Here is a 25,239-nt window from a genome sequence, read left to right as displayed (position 1 = left end):
AAGTATTAGCAGTAAGCAATAGAAATTGTGCTGGAATAGAATAGCATTTCCTGAAAGGGTCTGTGCCAGCCTTAATTACATTCCCCTTGTATTTCCTCTTCAGGCTCCCCATACTGAGAGGGAGGGGTGGGTGAAAGATAATTGGAACAAGGTGAAAATGAATGCTCATTAAATTGCAGACTACACAAGTACCCATTCCATGTGAGAGGGCTGTAAGTATGACTTTTAATGAAGTTATGACATGCTTGCCAATAAGTCATTTACTTTACAGTATTACTGTTAATTATACACAGCTGGAGCCATTTATTGCTCATCCCTTGTTAAGGAGCCCAGGCAAGTTAATCCTTTCATAGCTCTGTGCTTACAATACCTCCCATGTAAGCAGTGCAGGGCAAAGAATCTGCAGCATTTTAGGAGGAGTGGGGAAAAAGCTAGGGTAGATTCTATAGAGAACCTTTGTAAGATAGTAAATTCTCCATCTGGAAACTGAACTGTGCTTACATTCTTGAAAGTCTAAGTTTGTAGAAATCTCTAACAAGTGTTAAGGTATGAACAGAGATGAACACGGATGACCAAGTGCAGAAACACCAGAGAACAGAAAGAACATGAAAGCATCAGGCATATGCAGCAACTAGATCAGCAATCAACAGTGCAGTACATCTACATCCAACTTGGAAACACATAGGTTAGAAAGACAAGGTTTTTAGGATAGTGGATTTCATATAGGCTATTCAGTCTCTTCCAGCCATGATTCTGTAAGTCACTCAGCACAGAGGTCTATTTCATCAGAAACCTCAGCATTCCCCATATATTTTACAAGACCTCTAGAAATTAGGGTACAACAGTTTGTTACCTATTCACTACCCCTTACAAATTCAGTCCTTTCAGCAGCATGCTAATCTAGCCAAGGGCGAGAGGTGCATGGCATCCACAAAAGGGATAGGCTCCTACACAGGATGGCAGTGGGACAGCAACTTTGACATACCTGCAAGTCTCACTTTCTTCTGTTATTCATTGAGAATTCTTAGCACAAGGACATGGTCTTTGTAATGTAGTCCCTGAAAGCAGAATCTCTCATTTTTCCCTGGAAAAAGGACCCATTTGACTAGAGGTATCAATTCCTAGCTACTTTAGTGCTTCTTTGCAGTTTTTAAAGTAGAAAAGAAATTACCCTTGCTTTCCAATTAACAAGAAAGAGTCAAGAGTTAAGGCTCCTAATACTATCAAATTCTTTTGTAATGGTAGGTCACTGGTGACTATCTAGAATCTGATAAAGGAAGCCAATGAAAGTCAGTATGCTTGCCCTTATGAAATCCTGCTGCAGGAAGAACAGTGGTGCAATCTTAACAGTGAAGCTTCTATCAGGTAAGATTGAACTGGTGTTCTCTTACAGAAATTCAAACAATAGCTCCATGAGATTAAATCAAGTTTAGGATTTCTCATACCAGCTCAGGTTACGAAATGAAGTGCTTAAGTAAGACAAACTGAGTCTGCTAGTACAAGCTTGCTGAAAATTTTTTGAAGGGGTAACTTCATGCCTGCAGATCAGATTGATTGGTCAGAAATATTTTGCTATAGCCAGCATAAAGCTAGTAAATCAGAACAAACATTGTATACTCTAATTTCATAGAGGCATGCTCATGAACTTGTCTTTCCTATATCAAATTGTACTGTCAAGAGATCCAGTAACACAGGTTTAGTATTACTGAACAAAGAACTATTACCTCAGTGTCATTAGTGGAATTCACTGTTGCAGAGAATGAAATTTTAAGAATCTGGGTCTAAAGTATGACATTTATCTGGTCAATGAAAAGTTATCTAGGAATGTAAGCAATTCTTAGTTCACCATACGCAGGTGAACTGCAACTGACCTCAGAGACCCTGTAGATAGACCATGTGCTCAGAAGGCCAGGAACACTGATTTTATTTCCTCATCCTTTGAGGGATATCAGATTAGAGATGCAATTGGTAGGCAAAGAATGAGGTTCTGAATAGAATTAATGCTAGGTTCATTTTTATTGCAAGTAAATAAATTCTTCTGAACATTTCTTTTTATCATCTGTTGCAAGTACAAAAGCCTCCTGATCTGTAATATTTGTACACATTGCTTTTACATTCTAAGAACTCCTTATCTTCTACTGTTCCAAACAATGGAGCTCTCCAACTTTAGTTGTAAAGTATGTTGATTAAGTACTTTTGCTAAGAAAGCCCAATCCTGATCACCTCCTCCCCACAATTTTCTTCTTAGGGAAAAAACAGTAAAATGCAGGTTCAACATGTGTTGCTGGGTAGATTTAGAATCACTGTGGTCAGAAGCCCCAGAGCTGACAGCAGCCTGCCTCAGATACTCAGAAATTTGTTTTCCTTTGTCAGAGAACAAAACACAAAAAAGACCAACACAAGAATTTACAGTCAGCAATAAAGAACTTTAAACTACCCTATGCACTTAAGTCAGATAGCAGTCTCTTAACATTGCTTCTAACTTCTAACCTGCTGGCTGTTGGGTTTCTCCAACCACTAATGAAGTATGGAAAGTGAAAGTCTTCCTTGATTTCGCTAGTTTTGTACAGTTAATTACAGGACTTCTATATGGTTCACAAGGACTCTTTAGGTACCATATTTACCACTTACAAACAAAAGATTCATTCACCAGGAAAAAAGTAAGTTTTATGGGTTTGACAAAGTATATGCCAAGATCTAAGGGGTTATAGTTGTTGAGAGTTAAGGTTGGTTTTAAGGCAGTAGTATACCAATTTTCTTCCAGTTGCATTAAGACAAGAACTAATACTGGATTTGACAAGGGTTTACTTAGATAGCAAAGAGTGAAAAGCTGAAGCACTTCAGCACTTCAGTAAAAGAATTTCTAGTCCGCCCCAGAGTGCTTCAGGGAGCATTGGCCCCTCAGATGACAGCCTGAGTAAAGCTGCATAGTAGAGAGCAGCACTGGCTCTATTTGAGGTGCCACATCACTGATGCCTGGAGTGCTGGGACACTGCCACCACAAGTAACCTATGATGGGACATGCAGAACTGAGTCAGCTTCTCAGGAGTATTCCTTGCTGTGGATATTCATACATATCTGCATCTGGCCTTTTACAGTGACTCTCTAGGCTAGTGGCATAGAGAACAAGTATAAAATATCCAGAGGACACTTCTGAATTTTTAACCATGATTCATACTTAAAGTCTGCCTCAGTATATCATACTTATACAACACCTAAAGAGCACTTAAGATGACAAAGTATTTGTAGACAGCCAAGAGAACTTGAACTCAGACACTGGGTAGTGTGTTGTGTACCCAGCTCTATCTGCTCAATAACCCTAATATTCTGCCTTTCACCTGCTATTTTCTTTGCAATTGGTACAATCTGACCACTCATTTGTGGTTGAAACTGGATCCTATGATTCAGGATGCTCTTAAATGGGAATAACTCAAAATTAAAAAACTGACTTCTTGCCTAATCAAAGCAAACCTGCACCCAAACTTCATAGCTGGCTACTTAATACTTATAAACTGTTCACATGCTAGTTTGAGTGTGCACCTAAACGCTAAGTTGAGTTGGAACACTCCTATCTTGAGTCTATAGAGAACACTGATAGAAATAGTGTTATTTGCTTTTTACTGCCCTGGTGCTGCTGAAGCTGTTAGAGGATCTGGGTCTGCTTGAAGAGGAACATTAACCCCCCAAACTTATATTATTGCCTCCAAATGCTGTATTACCAGGACAACCTGTTTCACTAGACAGTTTGCTAGTTAGTGGGTTTAATCTATATAGCTGTATTTCAGCTTCCCATGATAGTGAACAATCATTTTATTGATTTAAAATGGCATTTGTTGTAATTAAGTTTAAATTAAGCCTGCCAGGAGAAGTTTTTCTTCATTAAAGCAGCATTTTTTCTTTAGCTGCACCATTTAGTTGCAGATGAAAGTATTCCTATTCCTGCCATGAGCCAGCAAAGACAGATTGACAAAAAAGTGACCTATTGGAAAGACTCACTTTTGTTTGCTTGACATTCCTCCTTTGCCACAAAGATTTTTCTCACTTTTTCCACATCCTTGAAAACTTGTTTTAGATTAGTGTTACTTACAGCCAGACTAAGAAGGGCCATCTGTTTACATAGTCTAGTTATGTATTCATCTTTGTTTTTCCCATACATGCCTATCTCAAATCTTTCCTCCTAATTCTCTTCCTACCTTGGTGCACAACATTGCCTGTTCTCTGAAGCCTAAAGTTGTAGTTTAAAACTAGCAAATATACTCTGTAATGGCAGCATAAAACTCACATGGACTGAATATTTAATCAAACCGGTCAGATTTCAGTCTGCCCTGACCTATCCCTGTATCTGGGATACACCACTCATTATGTGCAGCAATCTTAGAGTAAAGCCATGCAGATAAAGTAGCTTTAAGAGTTAAGATAGTCACCTACTGTCATGTCTTGTTGGATCAAGGCATCTCTTAGTGTACACACTAAAGCAATGAACAGAACCAATTCTTTAATTAGGTTTTCATAATATTGTAGGCTTTATCAAATGGAACATGCCAGATGTTTTAGCTAGTACTGCCCAAAAACTTGTTAAATAAAGAGCTATGATCAGAAAAAGACACCCTAGAAGAGCAACAACTACAGAACATGTTTAGATCCATCTGAAACTAGCCTTTTGAAGATTGCACTTTCTGCTTCTTACCTCCTCACCCCCAGGAATGGGCTACGAGGCCATGTAGATGATGTAGTTTTGCTTTAAGACTCTTTTTCTCCTCATAAGAGGACTCTACCACTACAGCTGAGTTAGTGCATTATATTAGTCTAATGCACCTTCTTAAAATTGATTCAAAATATCCATTTACCTTCAAGGACTTTTAATGAAAATTCCTGTAGGGAATCACAACACTGTGTAACATCAAGGGAAGTGAATACATGAATTGAGGAATATACTCAGTCTCTAATGTGTCAGAGTCTATCCTGATGTCACTTAATAGATGTACAAAAAGTAGAAAACCCCACCCTTGAGAGAAGATTTCCTTTTTTGCTAAAAATAGGACTTACCAGTAACATGTGGAAGCCTCTCAGGCAAGGAAAGGGAGAAGTTAATCCAGAAAGCATACAGGAGCCTTTTTTAAAATCCAACAAACACCCATAAGGTTTTGAACCTTCAAGGGCTTTGCTGAAATTTCTCATTATATTCATAGCCTGGAAGTGCAAAGCATATCCATGGTTAGCACAAGAGTTCCTTTGTCGTCTTCTATATATTAGACAACCTATTGCTTTAGGAATATCTAAAATAAATATCTCTGAGATAAGGCTTCTTAGATCTTGCTGCAAACCAAGTTTTCACATAGTATAACAGCAAAGCCCACACAAAAATATTACCTACATGCTGAAGTGAATCATTGTTTGCTAATATTCAGGCATTTTTAAGTATTGCTTCAGAGGCTACCTATGTGCTGTGCAAGCCTTTTGCAAGTTGTACTGAACAGTTTAATTTCACTTAGTTGAACTACAGCCCTTTCTCTCTAGAGGCAATAAGCTGGTATTTACTTCAACTTGTGTTGTTGCTCTCTGCCTTCTGCAGAAAAGACATGCCTAGTGACAAATGCCAACATTTGGGGCACAGTGACACAGCAGGAGCTAAATCCAGGTCAATCATCTCAAATTCATACTCTCAATACCTCCAAAATAAAAGTCATTTTCACTATGGATATTTTGTAGCATCTTTCAGGAGTTCCCTCAGTAGGCAAACATGAATACAATCAAGTAGGAAATAAGCCTAAAGAGCAGGAAGACAGACGAGATAGAGGTATCAAATGAAAAAGAGGAAGCATCACCCTATTACACTTGATACTAAAGCCCCTGTACCACAAAGCATCCCTGAGCTATAGTTGCTTGTAGCCTCCCAAAAAGGAGAGTCACCTGCAGCTTGTAATGTTATTCAGTAGTTGGTTAGGCTAGACTGAAACTTGAAGTCCATTTTAGCAGTAGCTACCTATTTGAGCATTCAGTATAGCAAGGGAACAGTTAATTCTTTAAAAGAGCTTATTTGATTATCTCTAGTAAACATAAACCCCAGTATTTTTTTTTTTTAACACCTCATGCTCCTTTGAAAAGATTGTTCATAAAGCTTTTTCTCATTTAATCTACCCAAAATGGATGCACAGAACAGCCCAGGCCCCTGTTAGCCAGCTGACTGAGTTTAAATTAAAACCCATTCTCTTTGTTTCTATCTGTCAGAACAGTCACATGACTTTTGGTGTTCTTCAAAAAAATATCATTAGCCATACTGTCAAAGTCAACACAAATCCCTGTGTCCCCAGCTTTCATAATATCACCATGGTAATGTCAGGTAACAGTGAGAGTAGGACTGTTCCACAAAGGAAAATAAGCAGAGAGTTGAAGATAAACACAACACAGATAACAGCAAGAACCTCACAGACAAAGCTCAGTCCCAAAATATCCAAACAGAGATGAGACAGCAGCAGTCCAGTACTCACCAAATACAAGGTGAGAGGTCAAGCCCAAGGTCAGGATAGATAACTCAGCCAACAAGTCAGGAGAAGAACTAGACATCTCCCTCTATACAACACTGCCTAAATAAGGAGGTAGCCTGCAAGCCTGAACTTAAATAGAGCTCCTAGGCCAATGGGCAGTGGGTGTGTGGGTCCCAGGTGAGGCTGGCCAGGGCAATTAAGGCCTACTGCTGCGTGCAGGGGCCTGACAGGTTATAGCAGTACTGGTGATGCAGATTTATTTACTTGATTTTTTTGATTAGAAAACACTATTAGACTATCCAAAGCAAACTTTTTCACAGGTAAGGTACCCAGACCAGAATTTTTAATCAACATGAGAGAGACTTCTTTAGTAAGCAATGATTCTTCCTTCAATGGTGGCCTTTAAATATGAACCTTTATAGTGTAGGTTAATGAAGTTACTTTTTTTAATCTAGATAACTACTGTAGGTTTTAATCCTCCTACGCTGAAGCACATTTATCTAACACAAGTAATTGCTTGCAATTGCTCTATTTGCATTTCAGCCTCTTCCTTTACTATGGAAGACCTACGCTGGGATGGTGTTTCATTTTCAGCAACAGTGAATGTATGCTCTAAGTTTTTCTGTTCCTTGGCCACTCACAAGCTTTGTGAGTTTTTCTTTTTCTTTCTTTTTTTTTTTTTTTTAACAGGTCTTCCTCAGGTACTATCTAGTGCTGCTGAAGATTGCATGTTAGTGGCAAAAGCCTACCTTATTATCTATGGCAGTTCTGAAATCAGGCCATGTTAACTGTCACGCTGTAGTTGATCAGGGAAACAAGGAGGAGAAAAAGAAAAATCTACCTCAAGAAGCTTTTAGTCACTTTGTATGGGTAAATATGGGCAGATAATGTAATGGAAAAGCAAATATGCTGCTAAAAGAAGATTTAACAAGTTTCTTTTTCAACACGGGGTGACAGACTCATACCCCTACCTCTCTGTGAAGAGTGACTCAGTGGACATTCCCCCAAAAGATACCTGCAGTCTCTTTTCTCTTAAAAAAAACAAGACTCCTGATTTTATCACCTGTTCTGAAGGCTCTCTCATTTTATTTCATTTTTTATTATGGTAATAGTGCTCCTATTATTCTCTCACTTTTTATGTGAGGCTTTTCACTTAATGCTTGTTTAATAAAAAGAGAAAAAAGACCAGATCTCCATAACATTACATATAAAAGAATAAATTCAGCAGAAGTGAGAGTTGGTTTCCAAGGTTTCGCATGTTTCAGTTATTGTAATTAGGAACTACAGAATGATATATGTAATGCCTCAATTAGTGCCAACATGTATGTTAATAAATAGATTGTCTTCCTGTGTGTGTGTGAGTGTCTTTACATAGCATTGCTGCATGTGGGCTCCCCCAGACTGCTACATTCAGCCTTTAGTCTCAGGTTGTAGGGGCACGCAATTAGCCTCCCTCCTCTTGCCTTCTTATCTAACACTTCTGAAGCATTTGCTAGCCCCATGTGTGTCTGGATTACTCTTTCTAGAAATGTGGTGTTTTTGCTGTCACTTGGATTCTTGAAACATTGAGCCATCATGTTTTGGTTCCTCCCTTCCTTTCAGTTTCTGTTATTACTCGCTCTGAGTTCCTGTTTATCAACACAGCACCAAGGAAGGCTCTTGGGACACTTCTGAGGTGCCTATTCTGCAGAGTGGCAAGGAATAAGTGAGGGGAGCAGAGTACTGGATAGATTTTTATTCCAAAGAGCTAAAAAGACAAATTCACATACCAGCATTTTAAACAAAGTCCCTTCAGATAACTGTTCTTCAAACAACTCCTGAGACTTTTCCATCTTTTGAATGGAGAATAAAAAACAGGAAATGAAAACCTAAGTAGGTCTAGCACTCAGAAACTGCAGCAATGAGTCTAATAGACAGGCTAGGCTGCCTGGTTGGCTGGCTGGCTGAAAAGAGGTATGTGTTTCCAACAAAAATTATTTATCAGACACTTGGACAAATTATTTTTGGAAGCTGGGTAGCTTGATCACTGGTTATCTTTTTACATTTAAATTGTGAAATACAAGAAGTCATTTCTTATGTGTCAGCATGTCATCACACAGCTTCTTGCATTCCTCCATGTCTTACAAAGGCAACTGGGTACAGTTTCAGTAATTTCGAGAATTACACAGGTATCAAGAGGGGAGCCAGCCTTGTTCAGCTTGTTATCTGATTTGTAGGGAGGCAGTTATAGCTTTCAGTTGACCCATCTTACCGCTCTGCTGCTACTAGAAAACAGTCTACATTATCTCCTTTTCATACTGAATGTTCATTGGAAAAAAACCAACCCTTCTAATAACCTGTCCTTAAATAGATATGTCTTTATATCAAAATGAATCTCCTCATGTCAAATATGAGTGCAGATAAGGCCCTGAGTTTTCAACCTCAATACAGCTAATTAGGATACAAGTGAGAGGTGTGTGTGCAGGGATAATTCTGAGCAAAAAAAGGGGAAAAAAGAGAGATCACAGAGCTTGCAACAGTAGCAGTTTCAAAAGTCTTTATTATCTTTTAAATCATGTGAGCTGAGCTAATAGAATCTGAACAGCTTGTCAAGAAAATAAATATGTAAATGCCTGGGATTATATTTTCAGAGAGACTTTTTTTGTTCATCAAGCATTTTTTCTGATGGTTGCTACATGTCTACATTATGCAGTTAAAATAAGATATTCATCAGCCTCATGTTTATGTCATATAGAGGAGTCAAAGGATACAAGACTTTCTTGCATGAGCTCCTAGCATGAAGTGAGATCACTTATCGGGGAGATGTACACTGCTAGATCCACCATGCGAAAAACAGACAGGGTAGGGGCTGCATTTGGGGAATGTGGAAGGGATGGGACGATCTATTGGTGATATGGATCATTAGAGGTTGACAGGAGGCAAAAGGGAGCTGGGACTCTGGGAGTTATTAATATTAATCGGATCAAGATGGTGAAGGGCACGTCACACTCATAGCTGAGCACAACTCTAAGCCCCTTCCCAAGTCCAGATTTGCTACATCACTTACATAAACTCACTCTGACAGACATAATTTTTGTCCTCCCATAATACAGAAATTCTTCCAACTTTAAATGTACCCTTGGATAAAGCTATCTTTTTAAATATTCATACTGTGTAGTAAAATAGGAAGCAACGAATACTTAAGGGAGAAAGCTAATATGATCTGCAGTGAGTTATTCTGATCACTATAGAATTCTTTAGGGCAGCAAGAAGCAGGAAAGAGAAACATGATTTTGAGGTTATTGACAATTTCGTTTCTTTTGATTCCCAATCCATCTGCAGATTGTCTTATGTTAGATGTTGTTGCTTATCTGGCTTCCTAATCCTTCTTCAGGGCATTTCATGGAGGGCTTTTCAGACAGATGTTTTGGAACTCAAAGAGGGAAACATTGGTCATCAACAAAGGTCAGACCCAAATCACCTCTAAGTGTAGATATCCAGAGGAGCAAAAGATTTTTTTCCATTAAAACTAAAAGAAAACATGTTTGTAAATGACACTAAAATTCATCTCACTCCTAAATCTTCCAGCAGCACTTAAGTTTTATTACTTCCATGACTGCCAGTAAATTCTTTTGCTCATTCACACTCCAAGTAACATTCAAAATGCCCTAGCAACTTTAATCTCTAAACCCCAAAGACTTCAAGTTTGCATTCAGATACAGTTTACATGCTTAGGAGAAAATCTTTGGTGGAAACTGTTTCAAGATTCCCTTCTGAACTGCACACTCACGTAAAGATTGGTGAACAGTGTAGGTTATGTGCATAATCTCCTCATATGGGTGAACGATCACATCAGCTTCTGCTTCTGCAGCCCCAATATGGCAGTCATGTTTGGATTTAATTAAAAAATGAGATAACACATCTAATCCCCAAAGCAAACTTTTATCTTTCTCTGTTTTTGTTGCATTTCCATTTTGCACACATATGTATCTTTCTGTATGTGTGTATGTACATTTTAAACACACACACACACACACACATATTTAGTGTCATCCAAGTTTATAACTTCTTTATTTTTTCAAGTCATGTTATTCTCTCTGGAAAATAATCTATGGAGATAATCTTCAAAAAAAAAGGAATACTTTTGGAGGTCAAATGCTTAATTAATTTGTTAGCAGTTAAGAATGTCACTAGGCGAGTATGATTTCATTTGCACTATCATTTCAGCTACAGTTACTGGTCCAACCACTTGTCTGCTTACTTTAGGAGCAAAACCTGTAACAGTTACCCCAATTTGCTCAGCATTAAAATGCAGAGCGAACTCTGCAAGAAACAGAACACCAGAAATACCAAGAAAATAAGACAGACTAAAAGAGGGAGGTAGAATGGCTCAGAGGAACTTTTTAAGTCAATGATGATAAACTTGTTTCAAAGTCACTCTCTAAGAGCCATGTAGAAGAAAAAGTCTTAGATTCATGACATCCTGTTATGAAGAAGTGTAACTTTTTCCTGTCTTGCAGTACGTTTCAAGACACAATTGCTCAGCCTCCTATCAGAGTCAGCTCTTTAGATAATGGACCAAGATTTTAGAGACATGAAAACTGATTTCAACATCAAAATCCTGGGAAAGTCCACTTGAATTTTATAATGTCTATGTTCCAGCCAAATGTAGAGGTCAATCCTTTAAAAATACACAGGTACAGCTATTTTAGATAAGGTTTTTGGTTTTGTTTATAACTAAAATATTCAACATTAAATTCCCTCCCAGCCACAGAAGACTAAAAGATGCTTATACCAGCCTATTTCTCTCCTGCTATAGAGAAATAACACAGTAGTGTTATCTTTATTCTACTGTATCTTTACCAATTTAGCATTATCTGTAAAGTAGTAAAATCAGATGAATCCTGCCTCAAAAGGTCCCAAACTAAGCCTGGAAAATGTTACAGCTTTGCTAATTTCCCAGAGAATGATCAACCAACAGTTGTAGTGGCTGTGACAAGAGGACTGTTGTTCACAACATTACATTTAGTCTGCCTTTATTTTAATAGCACCTTTCTCATCTTTAATCTACATGTCTCTCACAGCAAGGCACAGCATGCTCCTTACTACCTACAGTCTTTCTGTGGCAATATATGACCCACAAATCTTACTGATGTTCTTTTCCATGGCTGTCTTTGTTTTCTCATCATCCTTCCTCTCTCTCACTCTTCTTGTCTTTGTTGTGAAGAAGTCCAGTGTTTCCGCTAAAAAAAAAAAAAAAAAAAAGGCATATAACAGAAAGTAATCAAATGTTGTGGGGAAACCTGAAGGCAATCACAGTAAGAATTTGATCATATCTGCATATGGAGTCCTGCTTCTTTAATATATAGGAATTACCACAAGTTTGGCAGGGAAAATAAGTTTTATTTTTATTTATTTATTTATTTTTACAAAATATCAATGACAGATTTGGTTCTAGGAATTCACACAATACAGTTTATTACAGATTTCTTCTCAGAGATCACTCAGAATGCTATGGAAATGGCAGCCATATGTCCTACAGGGAATGGAATTAAATTAAATTTTTATATCAACTGTATGCCACTGAGGTAAACTTCATTGGGCAAGTGATGAATCTGGCTCTAGAGATCCATTTTATGTTTTGAACACATAATAACTCATAAAGAGAGATATATACACACAAAAGACTGTAAAATTAATTTTAATATCTTTAGAATTAATAGATTGTCTCCAAACTACTAGTATTCTCTTGGCAAAGAAATTGCAGAAATGATTTATATAATAGTTGCCTCCAGAATCTTCTTATTGGCTAATTGGAGCATTTTGACAATTTCACAGATTTATGTTTCTATTGCTTATTTCATTATTTATTTTGCTTTTTGTTCTGTTACATTTATTCTATTTAGACAATAACATCTCTATCAATTGCAGCTTAATTGGTATCTAAAGCCTGTTCTGCATTTACATTTTACTAGAATAATAATGTTGGTAAGGGGTATTTTTTTATATATATATATAAAAGAGTTATGCTCCTATGAACACTTCGGTGGATGCAATTAGAATAGGATAAAAGTGATTTATACTCCTTTAGTTCTTTGTCTATTCTATAGTAATAGCTATCTAATTACAATGTATGTTCATACTGATACACAATCCTGGTATGCTTTTTCATTCTTCATTTGTCGCAATGTAAATTCTCCTGGAGGAGAAACACACACACACTCACTCACCCACTCACTCATGAAAGTCCTGAAAATTCATTTAGTCAAATTCATCGGAAGGTAATTCTGTTCCGGGGGCTTTAATCTCCAAAGAGCATGATCAGTTTGTGGTGACCATAGCTGCTTGATTTGCACTACCAACACTAGTAAAACACTTCCATAGTGCTTAAAAAAATGCCATTTTTGAAACTTGCTTTAAGAAAATGGCATAAATTGTGGAGTAAGGTGCTAAACTGCCATTACTTAAAATGTATACGAGATTAATTTAACTCTTTAAGCTCTGCATGCAGCAGAGGTAATAAAACTCTTAATTCAAATGATCTTGATAAAGAAATCGAAGTTTTGCCACACAGTTCTCTGATCTCCAACGGAATTAACAAAGCCCTGAAGAGATAACATACAGGGAATCGATAGTTTTTAATTTTTTAATATGCTCTCTATTAGACACCACCTGGAATATGGTACGCTATTCTGTATCTCTCTGTATCTAAAAGCTAAAGGCTAAATGAAGAGTCTTAATCCAGGAGCTGCCAGATTTCTGAGATATACTAAAAAGCAGCTGAAGAAGCTGGAAAAGAAGAGATCCAGCTAGGGGAAGGATCTGTGGACTTCCAAAGTGTGCCACTAACGCTGATGGCTCATAACAAACCACAGCGACCGCAGCGAGGAGTCACAGCCACAGGCCCCTGCAGTGCCTGCAGGCTCCACGAAGCGGAGCAGGGGCGGAGGCCCCGCAGAGTTGTTACCGGCCTCACCTGTGGCAGCGGGCAGGTTGGTTCTGCTCCCACCCCCTTTTTAATCCTGGCAGCACAGCTCGGCTGAAGGGAGCCGCGGGCAGAGTGAGGTGAGGGCAGGCAGGCGCTGTGAGGGCGTACGAGCTGCGCGCGCACGCAGCGCGAGGCGAGGCGCGGCGCGGCACTGTGAGGCGGGCGGGCGGGCGCCGTGAGGGCGCGCAGGCAGCGCGAGGCGAGGCGGGCGCTGTGAGGCAGCGCGAGGCGGGCGCTGTGAGGCGGGCGCTGTGAGGCGCGGGCAGGCAGGCAGGCGCCGTGAGGGCGCGCAGGCAGCGCGAGGCGAGGCGGGCGCTGTGAGGCGCGCGAGCTGCGCGCGCAGGCAGCGCGAGGCGAAGAACCTCCGTGCTACGGGGTTCGACCGAGCTCCTGAAACAGGTGCTGCGGCGCTCGCGCGAGTTTGTTAACAGCTGCCGGCGGCAGCTGCGGGGAACGTTCCAGAAGCTCCGCGGTGCGCGGTGAAGCTGCGGCTGAGGTAGCGGCGAGCGAGGGCTGTTCTGCGGGCGGCATAAGGCACTGCGGTGGGGGGTAAGCGGCGTTTGATTAGCAAAAAGGCGTACGTAAATGTAAAATTTTAATCAACTTGTAAGCCTACAGAGTGTGGGGGGTCCTTGTGCTGAGCTCTTCTGTCTTTGACTTGTAAGAATGTGCAAAGCTGTGAAGTCTTTATATCTCTGTAGAAACGTGCAAGAGTTTTTTTTTTTTTTTTTGAGGTGTTAAATATGCACTTTTTCACCTTCTCAGATCAAAACCTTTTATTGTAAAAGGCAGGTGTGCATCAAAGGTATTATGTATTTTAACTAATTTTTAACCAATTACATGGCAGAGTGTAAGCACAGAATTACAAAAATCCAATTTGCCATTGACAGGGCTGTTAAAAAGTGGCTGTTCGTGACTTCTTCCTCAGTAGTTTAAAAACTGAAGTGGATTCCAAGCACAGCAATTAACTGGGCTAGTGCACATCTGTGATAAATATAAAAAGTAGTCAATTGTCATGGAAGAAATGGACTGTTGTTAACTTTTTTTTTTTTTTAAAAAAAGTGGCCATTATGGGAAAATCAGTTCAGAGGAGTAACACTAGAGTAGATCCCATAAGAAACAATTATGTTAATTGATGCTTAATTTCATGAATAATTCAAGAGCCATGAATGTCCTGAGAACTGGACAGTGAGAGGATCAAATATTTTAATTTAAAAAATAGTTTGGAATATTTCTTGACTTCTGTGCTGTTTGGTTAGCTGTATGCAGTATCTACCTATCTGAAACTAATGCATGAAGAAGATCTAGGCTGCTGGTTACATGACCCAAATTTTAGATTCAGTAATTTCGAGTAATAAACAAGCACAAGGTAAATGCTTCCTTGTGGAAGTTAAGGCACTTTACAATCACAGGTGCTTGATTCCATTGGTTCAGATACTTAAGCTTTTATCTTGGATCCAGTTTTTGGTATTCTAAGAGTTCTGTAATTGGAAAGAGATACTATTGGATAGATTGTACTTAAGAGCCTTTTTATCTACTCTATTTTTTTAAGGAAGTACTTAACTTGGTGTGTGCCTAGCTTCTAGTGGATGAGTATCAAAGGATTCCCCAAATCATCACTTCTGACTTGACTTCCAGACCTAATTGTTTCTCTTACTTGGTTATTATAGTTGCTTTTATGCTCCAGCTAGGGTATTAAATCCTCCCATTCTTTCTGGAAGATAAAAATAGCTTGTGAGTGGAAATAAGTAAGATCTAAGAAGTTAATGCTTGCAAAGAACTTGGATATTGAAAAGTGCTGAAAACTATTAGTTCTTTTTGAGTAGTCATTCTCATTCTTTACTATCTTCATTCTACAATAATACTCAGCTCTTCAGGGAACTCTAAATCTGATAAATTTCATTCACGCTAAGGGACTTCCAAAAAACTGTGACCAGATAAATGCATGAATAAATGTAAAGCACAAGGAGTGTCTTATGGCCTCTGTGTAAGGGGTTTACAATAATGTTGCAATATCCTTGCAGTTTGCTGTTAAGAATGAAAAATGTGACCTACACAGATGAAATGCTATACTAACTTTTCATCACCCAGAATAAAGAGAAAATAAAGGAATTCCAACAAAAGTTTCTTGGGTTGCCCCTAAGCCATGCAGCATGATCTCCCTATAGGATTGTTAAAGAAAAATGTGATTGCCTTTGAGGCAAGCCCACAGTAGAAAATTTGGGAATAAGAATTATTTCTATATCCTGCTATTAGCAGGTAAGCAGCTGGGTGGTGGGAGAGTAACCCCAGCTGGTCTCCCTGGCCACCCTTTCTTTGCAGGGGGGTGGGAAAAGGGATGATGGGCAATAGGAAGAATCCTGGCTGTGTCTGCAATACTATGATTGCTAGTTTCCAGTACAGTCCCTGATTAGCTCCTGTATTTAATAGATCTGGGACCTGACAGAAGTTGAGTGGCAGGAACACATGAAGGGAGCTGTGGCCTTTCTGAGATGCCAATAGGACAGCAAATCAATATCCTTTTTGCTCAAAGAGCAGAATGAGCAGAGTGTTGAGAATGAAACTAATGGAAGGGCTAGGGAAGAAAAGCCTAAACTGCTGTTGCCATGACAAATAATGACAAAAAATGATGGGAGTGTTTTAAAGGTAATGTTGCAATAAAAAATATTCTTTGGGTTGCTTGGCTATAATTGGACTGGATCTGTCAGCCCTCATTAGGGCTGAGAGCAAGTGCTCTGTAGGATGCACAAACAGCATGTGCCTTGAGTGATACACAGAGGGGGAGATAAAGCTACTGTGAAAATACCTTAAACTTAATTCCTTTCAGGCCTTTTTCTTAATTCCTGTTAATTAGAGTACAGGCAGAAGGTAATGTCTAATACTCTTAAGTATTGTTTAATACTTAGACTGGTAATTGATGCTTCTAAGCTCTCTTGCTATCTTGGAGAGAGAAATGTGGCCCAGGACACTAGAAATTGGGTATCTGTTTCTGTTCCTTCTTATATTACACTCTTAGAATATCCTTTTGGGATGTTGCTTGTCCATCTATTAGATGGAGGTAGTCATGCATTGAAATGCATGTGAGGAAGTGAAAGCTGTAAAAACAAACAGAGCAAAATGTATTTGTGTTAGGTATTCTCATACTGTGTGGGAAAGGTTGAATGGTGAGGCATTTCTAGCTACCTCAGTAATGAGGACTAAGTGGATGGAAAGTTGCACTTTGGTATTATAGAAGTAATGCAACAGGCATAAGTCTCCTAAAGATGACTTCTCTGAGCTCATTCCATTTCCAGACTTTATTTTAGGAATTAGTCAATCATTGCTGCTAACGTACTTCATACCTGAGCTAGTGCAGGTACTTTCACACAAGTCAGCTTGAGCATAGACATGTCCATGACAGCTTTGGTTTGTATTTGCATTGGGGAAGACTCAAGTAGATGATCAGTGGGGTTCACTGAAGTTTGTTTAAACCTGCACAAATCTGAGTGATGTCAAAGCTTAAAAACATCTTATTTGGTTCATTTTCCTCTTCACTGTTTTACTTGGCTCTAGACCTGGGCCAAAATAAGACTCTCAAAGCAGAGTGAGAAAGGAAAATGCCTTTGGAAGGGGCAAACAATGATGCAAACAACAAAATGGGGGAGATGAAACACAAAAGCAAACTCCCTCTATGAAGGGGAATTGTCCCTAAATTGTGTAAATAGCAGTGCCAGAACAGGCAGAAAGCTGGAAAACTTGGGAGTTCTATCAAATGTAACAGCTGCTGTACTGGGCTAGCATGAGGTTGCTCTAGTTCGGTATTCTTTTTCTCTGGACAGGTATACTTGTATGGTTCATGTCTGTATTTGTAGATCCTATTGTCTTGTATATAGCTGTAGGATAGCTCTTTGCTTCATTGTTAGAGATTCTATACTACTATCTTGATCTAACTACTAGGAAGCACTTTTTTTCTAAGCAGAATGATCTGAATATAGCCATGCTCTCTGATACTATGTGAGATTTTTGGGGGGACCATAGCATATAGAATAATGTAGACTATGAAATTCTGAGTGATTATAAGTATATTGCATATTGAAACATGGTGTGAGCACTTCTGGATGCATCTCAGTTACTTGGAGTGTTTAAAGCTGACCCAAACCTGGAAGCCGGAGTAGGTGTTGCCAGTGCTTTGGAAGATGAGATTACAATTTACATCTTGACTCACTGGGGAAATATCTCAGTATCAATAGGATAGCATTTAATAAAGACAAGAAGAAAGGAGGAGGCAAATGCATAGATTTGTAGTATAAGATAGTTGGTGTGGGAGCAGAGGATGTGGTGTCATGAACTGTGAGTCAACAGTGGGATTTGGCTGAAGAAAAGGCAAATGTTTTTCTTGGGTTTTGGATCTGAGTATCATGTGTAAGACAAGGGAGGTAATTGGAACAATCTGCTGAGGACTGGTGATGTCTCAGCTGAGAAACTGTACCAACTTTGAACACCATTCTATCAAGAAAATAAGCAGATGTGTTGGAGAGAGACCAGTAAAGAGTAACAGATTCTTTCAGAATTCCTTAATGTCTACCAAGTTTTTCTGATCTAGCTTTAGTAGTAGTAGCAGACCAAAATCTTTTGTGCACTAACTGCACAGTGGATGAAATTTCTAGCATACAGAGGATTTATTTGCCAGATTAGTGTAGTCCCTGCTGGAGTTCTGCCTTGATCTTATGAGGTGTTTCCGAAAATGAAGCACAATGTCAGCTATTTCTAAGCTTCTGAAGAGCCATCTGTTTCATGATAGTGGATACCTTCCTGTATATTCAGTTACCTAACTGTTTAAGATCTTTGAATATTTGAACTGAATAACTTCACCTACACAAGACAACATCACAAACTGTAAGCATGCAAAAATCATAATTCAGTACTTCTAATGATCAGGAAATTAAATATATTGATAACATCTAAATAGCGTATTTTAGCACTTTTAATTTTCTGTGTATGTGAACTGTGTATATATTGCCAAGCTGTTCCAGTTTTGCAAGGCTTAAAACTTAATGTGAATGTCTGCGGTTCCCGCTAATGGTATAACTCTATTGTAGGAAAAAAGCTTTTAACTGTAAAATAAACAATATGCAGGTTGTTTCAAGAGCTGGTAGTGCTGATTGTATGGAAGGTCACCTGTTGGTGTGGTGGTGGGTTTTAGTTGCGTATCTAATTAACATATGCAATGCGAAGATAAATATGTATTTACCTAAAGTGGGAGCTTTGTGAAAAATAGAAACACAATTCTTTGAATCTGTTACACAGTGCAAGATATTTTTTTTTTTTTTAAGGCAGCTTTTCTTATTGCTGTCCACACTTCAAAATTGGGTTTGTGCATATTGCCAAAGTGTGGAAAGGTGAGGCATTGACAGTGATACTTCTCTGAGCTTCTACAGTGTTCCCTGCATAATGCACTTAACTTGCTAATAACCCAGGCATGTACTTACCCCAGGATGTGAAATGAAAATCCTCCTGAGCTTTGAAGCTGTTAACAGACTGAATGCAGGCTTACAGTTCTCATAAGAATGAACAGAAAACGTAGAGGGACATATACAAGGTTTGACATGACCCAGATCCAGTAGTGATTCCAAATTCTCTAACTTGATTTCATTCCTTGAGACTATGACATGTTGCACACCCTTTCTGAGCCCCTAGCCCTCCTCATAAATAAAGTACATCCTGTAAGACTTCCTCACTTCCTTACTTAATATGTATTTATGCTTCTGGAGCAATCTTGACAGTTTTTTCTTCCCCTTTCTACATAAAAAATGAGTTGCTTTTGTACTATTCAGCACTGTTATGAATATTAATTTAGGAGGGTTTTTTTTTAATTAAATCTCATTTTTCTTAAAATACAGGCAGATTTAGAATTTTTTTTTTTTTTTTTTTTTTTTTTTTTTTTGCCTGGAATGGGTGAAACAAGCTCTTCAAACCACTTGCTGCACTCTGAAGAAGTACTTATACTGCAGTTCAGAGGGAAACTTAAGGGCTTATTTATTAATTTTCATCCCCTAAGATGCAATACACACAGTGGGAGGCAAATTTCCTAATTCCTGGTGAGTTCCCGTTGCTTCAGAGTAGTGATTGGAATAAGATTTCAAAAGTATATGTAGGAGAAGCGGGAAGATGCCAAATTTGAAAAGGCAGTACATCTAGAAGATGTACTTTTGGGTTTCCAGATGTAGCAGGCCAATGAGTGTTCTCTAGTGTTTTTTTTAAACGTAGACATGGTGCTTAGAGTCACTGAGAATTTGTTTTAGCATCACTGGAAGATGTTCTTGAATACTTCATGCTTTTGAAAACTGGTTCTGTTTTTCCTGCTCCTGTTCACTTACTGTCTCAAGAAATCCAAAGTTTGTGACTGAAACAGATACTTGGGGACCTGAGGTTAAGCTTGATTCTGCTGCAAACTGAGTAGCACTCTTAATTTCTGAGGCTGGTTTTCCTATTTCTAAGATAGGGTAATGCCGATGGCCCAAGTTTCCTGTATGTGATCAGGCCTAATTATTCTTACTGGTTTTGTGAAAATTTTCATGACAATCATCTGTATGTTGCAGTGTAAGATGTGTGAGACCTCAGTAAGTACAAGGATGGGGCAGGGAGACTGAGCAGCTTGGTCACTGCACTGATCTATCCACTGTTGTCTTCCTTTAGAATCCAAGCATGTGGGTGTGTTTATAGCCTTACAGCTGAACCTGTAGCCTGTTGCACAGACCTACATAGTCCCAGCCTTGCAGTTGAAACCTGTTTGTCATACCTGAACTGTGTATTGAGTGCATTAAGGCAATTTTTTCTCTTCAGGTTGTATGCAGCTGCTATATACTTAGTTTTTCATGGATGCAAAGATGAAATTAGGGTTTCTTCAGCCTAGTGCAGCATTATAAAACTCATGGCTCAGTGATGCAGGTGGAATATGGGGAAGAGGGGTCTCGCATAGGTCACTGTGTCAAACTGTTGAACACAAACACTCATTCCACTTACTGCTCCATATGAAAAATAGAGAAATACTTTACAATATACTAGCCTTGTCTAGAGTAAGAGCCCTTCATATCTAATACTAAGCTTAATTCTTCAAATCTGTAAGATGTGGAAGGTGGCAAATGACTAATGGCTTTTTTTTTTTTTTTTTTTTTTTTTTTTTTTTTTTTTTAGAAAATCCCAACCTAATTGATGGCATCTGACATGCTGTTTAGTCTTCAGAAACAAACTTCTAACTTATATTCAGCTGTAGCCTGGAAGTTTTATTACAGTTGTGATAAATCTAACTTTCTTGAAGAAATTGTCAGACAAGTAAAACAGTAACAATCTCAATGTGCATTGTGGTTCCCAAATTGCTTTGTTTTCTCTGCTGAGCTTTGTTAATTATTCATCTCCAACAGAATAGTGTCTGTACTAGAGTTCATAGTCTAAGGGAAAAGTGGAAAAGTTGCATATGAAGAAAGAATAATAAACCATTTGTGCAGAGTTTTGATGCAAATCAAACTTGATTAAGCAGCCTGACGATGTTAATGAACTGTTACAAGTGAGGACAGTTGAGTGTGTCTCCCCCCACCGCCTGCCCCATATGGCCACATACAACAATGTCAAGAGACGCAGGAATAGAATGCAGTTTTCTAGGGTAGTAAAACAATGGCCTTTCTCATGGAAACCATCCATTCTCTTTTGATCCCCTGCCTTATGTCATGATTCAAATTCTGAAGTAAATGAGACAAATGCTCTCAGAACAGCAGTTTAATTTCTTTAACAATCCAGGTGTTTCTGCTGTGCAATAAAAGCAGTGCAGTCCTGTGGAAAACCTCTTAGCTATTCGTTTACAAAACTGCCAAATTAATACAAGGTGGACTTCACTGTAATTGATGTTTCAAATCTCAAGAGTTTGAGTGGTGTGCTTTAGAAGCAGAAGAGTAGAGAAACCCAACCTGTATGCTTTCTAAATTGTAAAAAGCTGTTTCCTCAGGACACAGATCCTCTTTATATGTAGAAATAGAGAAGAATTGAAGCTTTGAAGTGCGATACCATAAGTAGCTGTATTTTTAGGTGGAAGGTCAAGGTTTGTGTTAGATGAGTTCTGCAAAGAAACTTCAAGTGTTGTGGAAATGTGAACAATACAGAACACTCAGGCTGTTTGTCAGTACAAAACAACTTGTGGCTCAGCATTATGATAGTTGTCACATATGTTGAACACATCAGGTTTCCCAAAGCAAAAAAACTTGTTTTGGGCAGTATGTATTCTGGTTGCTGTAATGGACATAGCAGAGCAGCACAAGCAACATCAGAGATCTTTATGAATTTTTAATAAGCATCACAGTGCAAAAGAATTGAAGCTCTTCTGATCTTTTTGCTGTTTTTAACAAAAAATGAGAGAGAAAGAGGTGGCAATTTAAAGAGAGGAATCTATGTAAATCAGTAGGATTGGTATGGCCATAAAACAAACATTCAGGATTGTAGATGCTGGACCTGAAATAAAATGCGTATTTACTCTGTACAGAACCTAGGAGGTAAATACTTGCCGCCTTTTCAGTAGTTCGGTACCTTAACCTCAGCCAGGGGACTGGTAGGTTTCACAAAGTAAATCAGTACTTAATAGATGACTCCATGATGATGATGAGATTTGAATGAAGTAATTCTGGCACCAAAGCCAGGAGTCTCAATGCAGTAAAGTTGCTATGTTACAGCTGTTACTGATTCAGAAATCACTATTACTTATGTGTTAGAAGGGAACAGGTAGTTGCTGCTTGTATGAACCTTGTCAGTTTATGCAAGAAAGCATCTTGTAGAAAGAAGCAGCAACTTCTCAAAAAGGGAAGCTATGCAAATGTCTGTTTCCAGCCCCATCTGCTCATATTTTGTAGAGTATGTAGCATGTGTGTATGTAAATTCTTTCCTGTGCCGCTGGTGCTGAGCTTGCTGATAAGTACTTACCTACTTCAGCCTTGAAAATTGCTTAGTAGGTCTAATCCTCAATTCCTCACTCTTATTTGCTGCTAAAAACCCTCTATTTCAGTGTGGTGCTGGGATAGTACGTCTATCTCAAATGCTTCAGTCACTAATGCCAAGTGACTTTGGGATTTCACGTCAAAAGACTTTGACTTACTGAACAATTGTACCATTGAAATTCTTTTGTTTACTGGTAGTTAGAATAGAGAGGGAAAACCTGAGTGTTTAAATTGCTTCTTGATATAGGGGTCTCCTTGTGTTTGGCACTACATGAAGGCCTAATAAGAGACAATTCTTGTACATAGAGTATTTGAAATCTTAATGAACTGTTTTATTTGTTATCAATAAGTAAACACTGAGAGCCAAGAAAAGCACAGAGGAAGAAGCAAATTTTCCACTATTAGACATTGGGAAAAGAGTTAATTCTGCTAGACTAACACAGCTAAGTGATGTTACCATTTCTCACACCAGTGAATCTAATATATCAGAAGAGAGAAGCAACTCTTGAAAGCTCCCTCCATATAGCAACTTTCTTGATTTAATCTTTTTTTCCCTCCCCTTTCCCCTTCCTCCCCTGACTGCTTCCTGAAAACCTTCCTGTCCCTTACTCTAGCTGATGACAATCAGAATGCAGGTCTGGCTTTAGAGAGGTCTGGCTTTGCTGTCATATTTCTCTTTCAGCTTGCTTACCAAGCCATATTTCCATCTGTGTTCATGAGTTACTCTCTGTCCAATCCTCTGCAGATACAAGCTGGTGGAGTCCCACTGAAGAGGTAAAATGATTCAAGTTCACAGTAGACTATAATGTGTATTTCTGTGATGGAGTTTAACAGCAAACGCTTGATTTGAACAAAGTTCTTGTGCTTATTCAATGAGTACATCAGATGTGAAATCTAAACTGGAATAGGCTCCTGCTTACAAATGTCTTGCAGGAAGGTCTTCAGATATTTCTGTGTGTAGCTATATAATTTGTATTTGAGTTTTCAATAACATCTATTTTTTTTTTTGCCTGTAAAGAAACCCACAAGTATTCAGAGGGCTTTGTGTGAGCTTAAGTTTTCACTTTTACAAGTCTAGTTCAGGACAGTGGCTTAGGTGGGGTTACTTAACTTTCCAGGTTTTCTGGTCTTGTGTCTTGTCTTGTTTTGTCAGGCTTTCTAAGAATAGGAGAGTGCATGTAAGTGAATTCTAGGGAAGGTTCGTATGTCACATATTACAACTATGTAACTGTCTCATTTCTAGTTTAACGCACAGGCCATATTCTTCATGCTCATGAATCATATGTATCTTGTGAAAAGTGTATAAAATGCTCCTACTGTTCTGAATTTGCTATGTTTTTACTCTTGCCCTGGGTCAGGCTCTGTTTTCCTCAGTTAAACAGCAGTTTGTTTTAGTTACTGAGGGGCTAATAAAGAATGGAGAATTCGTGTAGGTTAAGCTTGAGCCTATTGCAGTAGGAGGTTACTAGATGCTCAGGAGCAGTAATCTCATAGGCCAGAGATGATACAAGTAACTGACAGGACACACAGCTGTGGTGTCTGGCTTACCTGTCAAGAACTCATATCCTCTCCAGAGCCTTCATTTCTTCCCCCTTGGAAAGGGCACTTAAAGAGGATTATGAGTAACCAGAAAGAGTAATGCAGGATGCTTCATATATAAAAATTAAGGTGGCTGGAAAAGTAATGCTTCTTCTGTGTAAGATTATCAGGATTCCATTCTGTGTCACTGATGACCTTTTTAAAGGTGGTTCTCCCTCTCTGCCTCTGAAGTAAATGCTCTGAACAAATTAGAAATGATATCTGCATTTGAGAAAGGTGTGCGTTAATGCTTCATCAAAAAAATGATGCATTAATAACAGGTTTTGTTTTGACAGTTGGTATTTTCTTAATTGAAAACTCTAATATTCTGTAGTAAAACTGTGAAATTTTATTTTGTCCAAGGAGGAAATAGAAAACTGAACAAAATTTAGGACTGTCAAACCCCCAGATAAAAGTTTTCATATGTTACTTCCAAAGAAATGGTATTTTTGGTGTCTTGCCACATTGAAGAATTTGCAGCTTTGCCTTGCCTTTTGCTGCTAATGCAGTATGCTCTGAGAGATTATTTCATATCATTTTTTCTGTGGTTCCTAGTACACAGTACATAGACCAAAATCCCTTTATTTAATGAAGCTGCAGTTTGACAGCATGTGGAATTAAAGTATCTGTCTTGGAGGAAGTAATAGGAATATGTAGCTGCTGAAATCTATCCTTCAGATTGTTATAATATTGTATTTTCCATTACTGCATTAACATGCCAGGTGGAAGTGAGGTAGAATGGGTACCAGGTCATAACTTTTGCTGGATGTATGTATAAACAATGAATGCGAGTCCTGTGATTCAGCCAGTGTTGTTACCTTATGAACAAATGCTATCACTTCTATGAGGAAATCTCAGCTAGTTCATAAAAGGTGCTATTGCCTTTGAGTCATGTAGCAAACGTAGCTGAGGAGCCTTACAGTGAAGTAATGGGTTAAGGTTTTCTGTGCTGGGTGACCACCAGCTGACAGCAGTAGAATTACACTTTATGCTGCACAATGCAATATGATTAGTAGGTACAGTAAAGGAAACTGTTTTTTTCTAAGACATACCCTTTGTATTTTAAATTTGTGAGCTAAAGTTAGCTCTGGTGTACCTTGTGTGACATCAGAAGACTTGCTATGAGGATGAGCTTGGTTCTTAATCTGAAAGATAAATTGGAGCAATATTGAAGGTTTGGAAATGGTAACCTTGCTTTGAAAGCTCCTGTTTTATGAAAGGTACTTTGAAGGTATTCATTCACTCTGGAATG

The sequence above is a fragment of the Rhea pennata genome, chromosome 28, assembly GCF_028389875.1.
Source record: "Rhea pennata isolate bPtePen1 chromosome 28, bPtePen1.pri, whole genome shotgun sequence".
Classification (NCBI taxonomy): Eukaryota; Metazoa; Chordata; class Aves; order Rheiformes; family Rheidae; genus Rhea; species Rhea pennata.
This window is presented reverse-complemented; position numbering follows the sequence as displayed.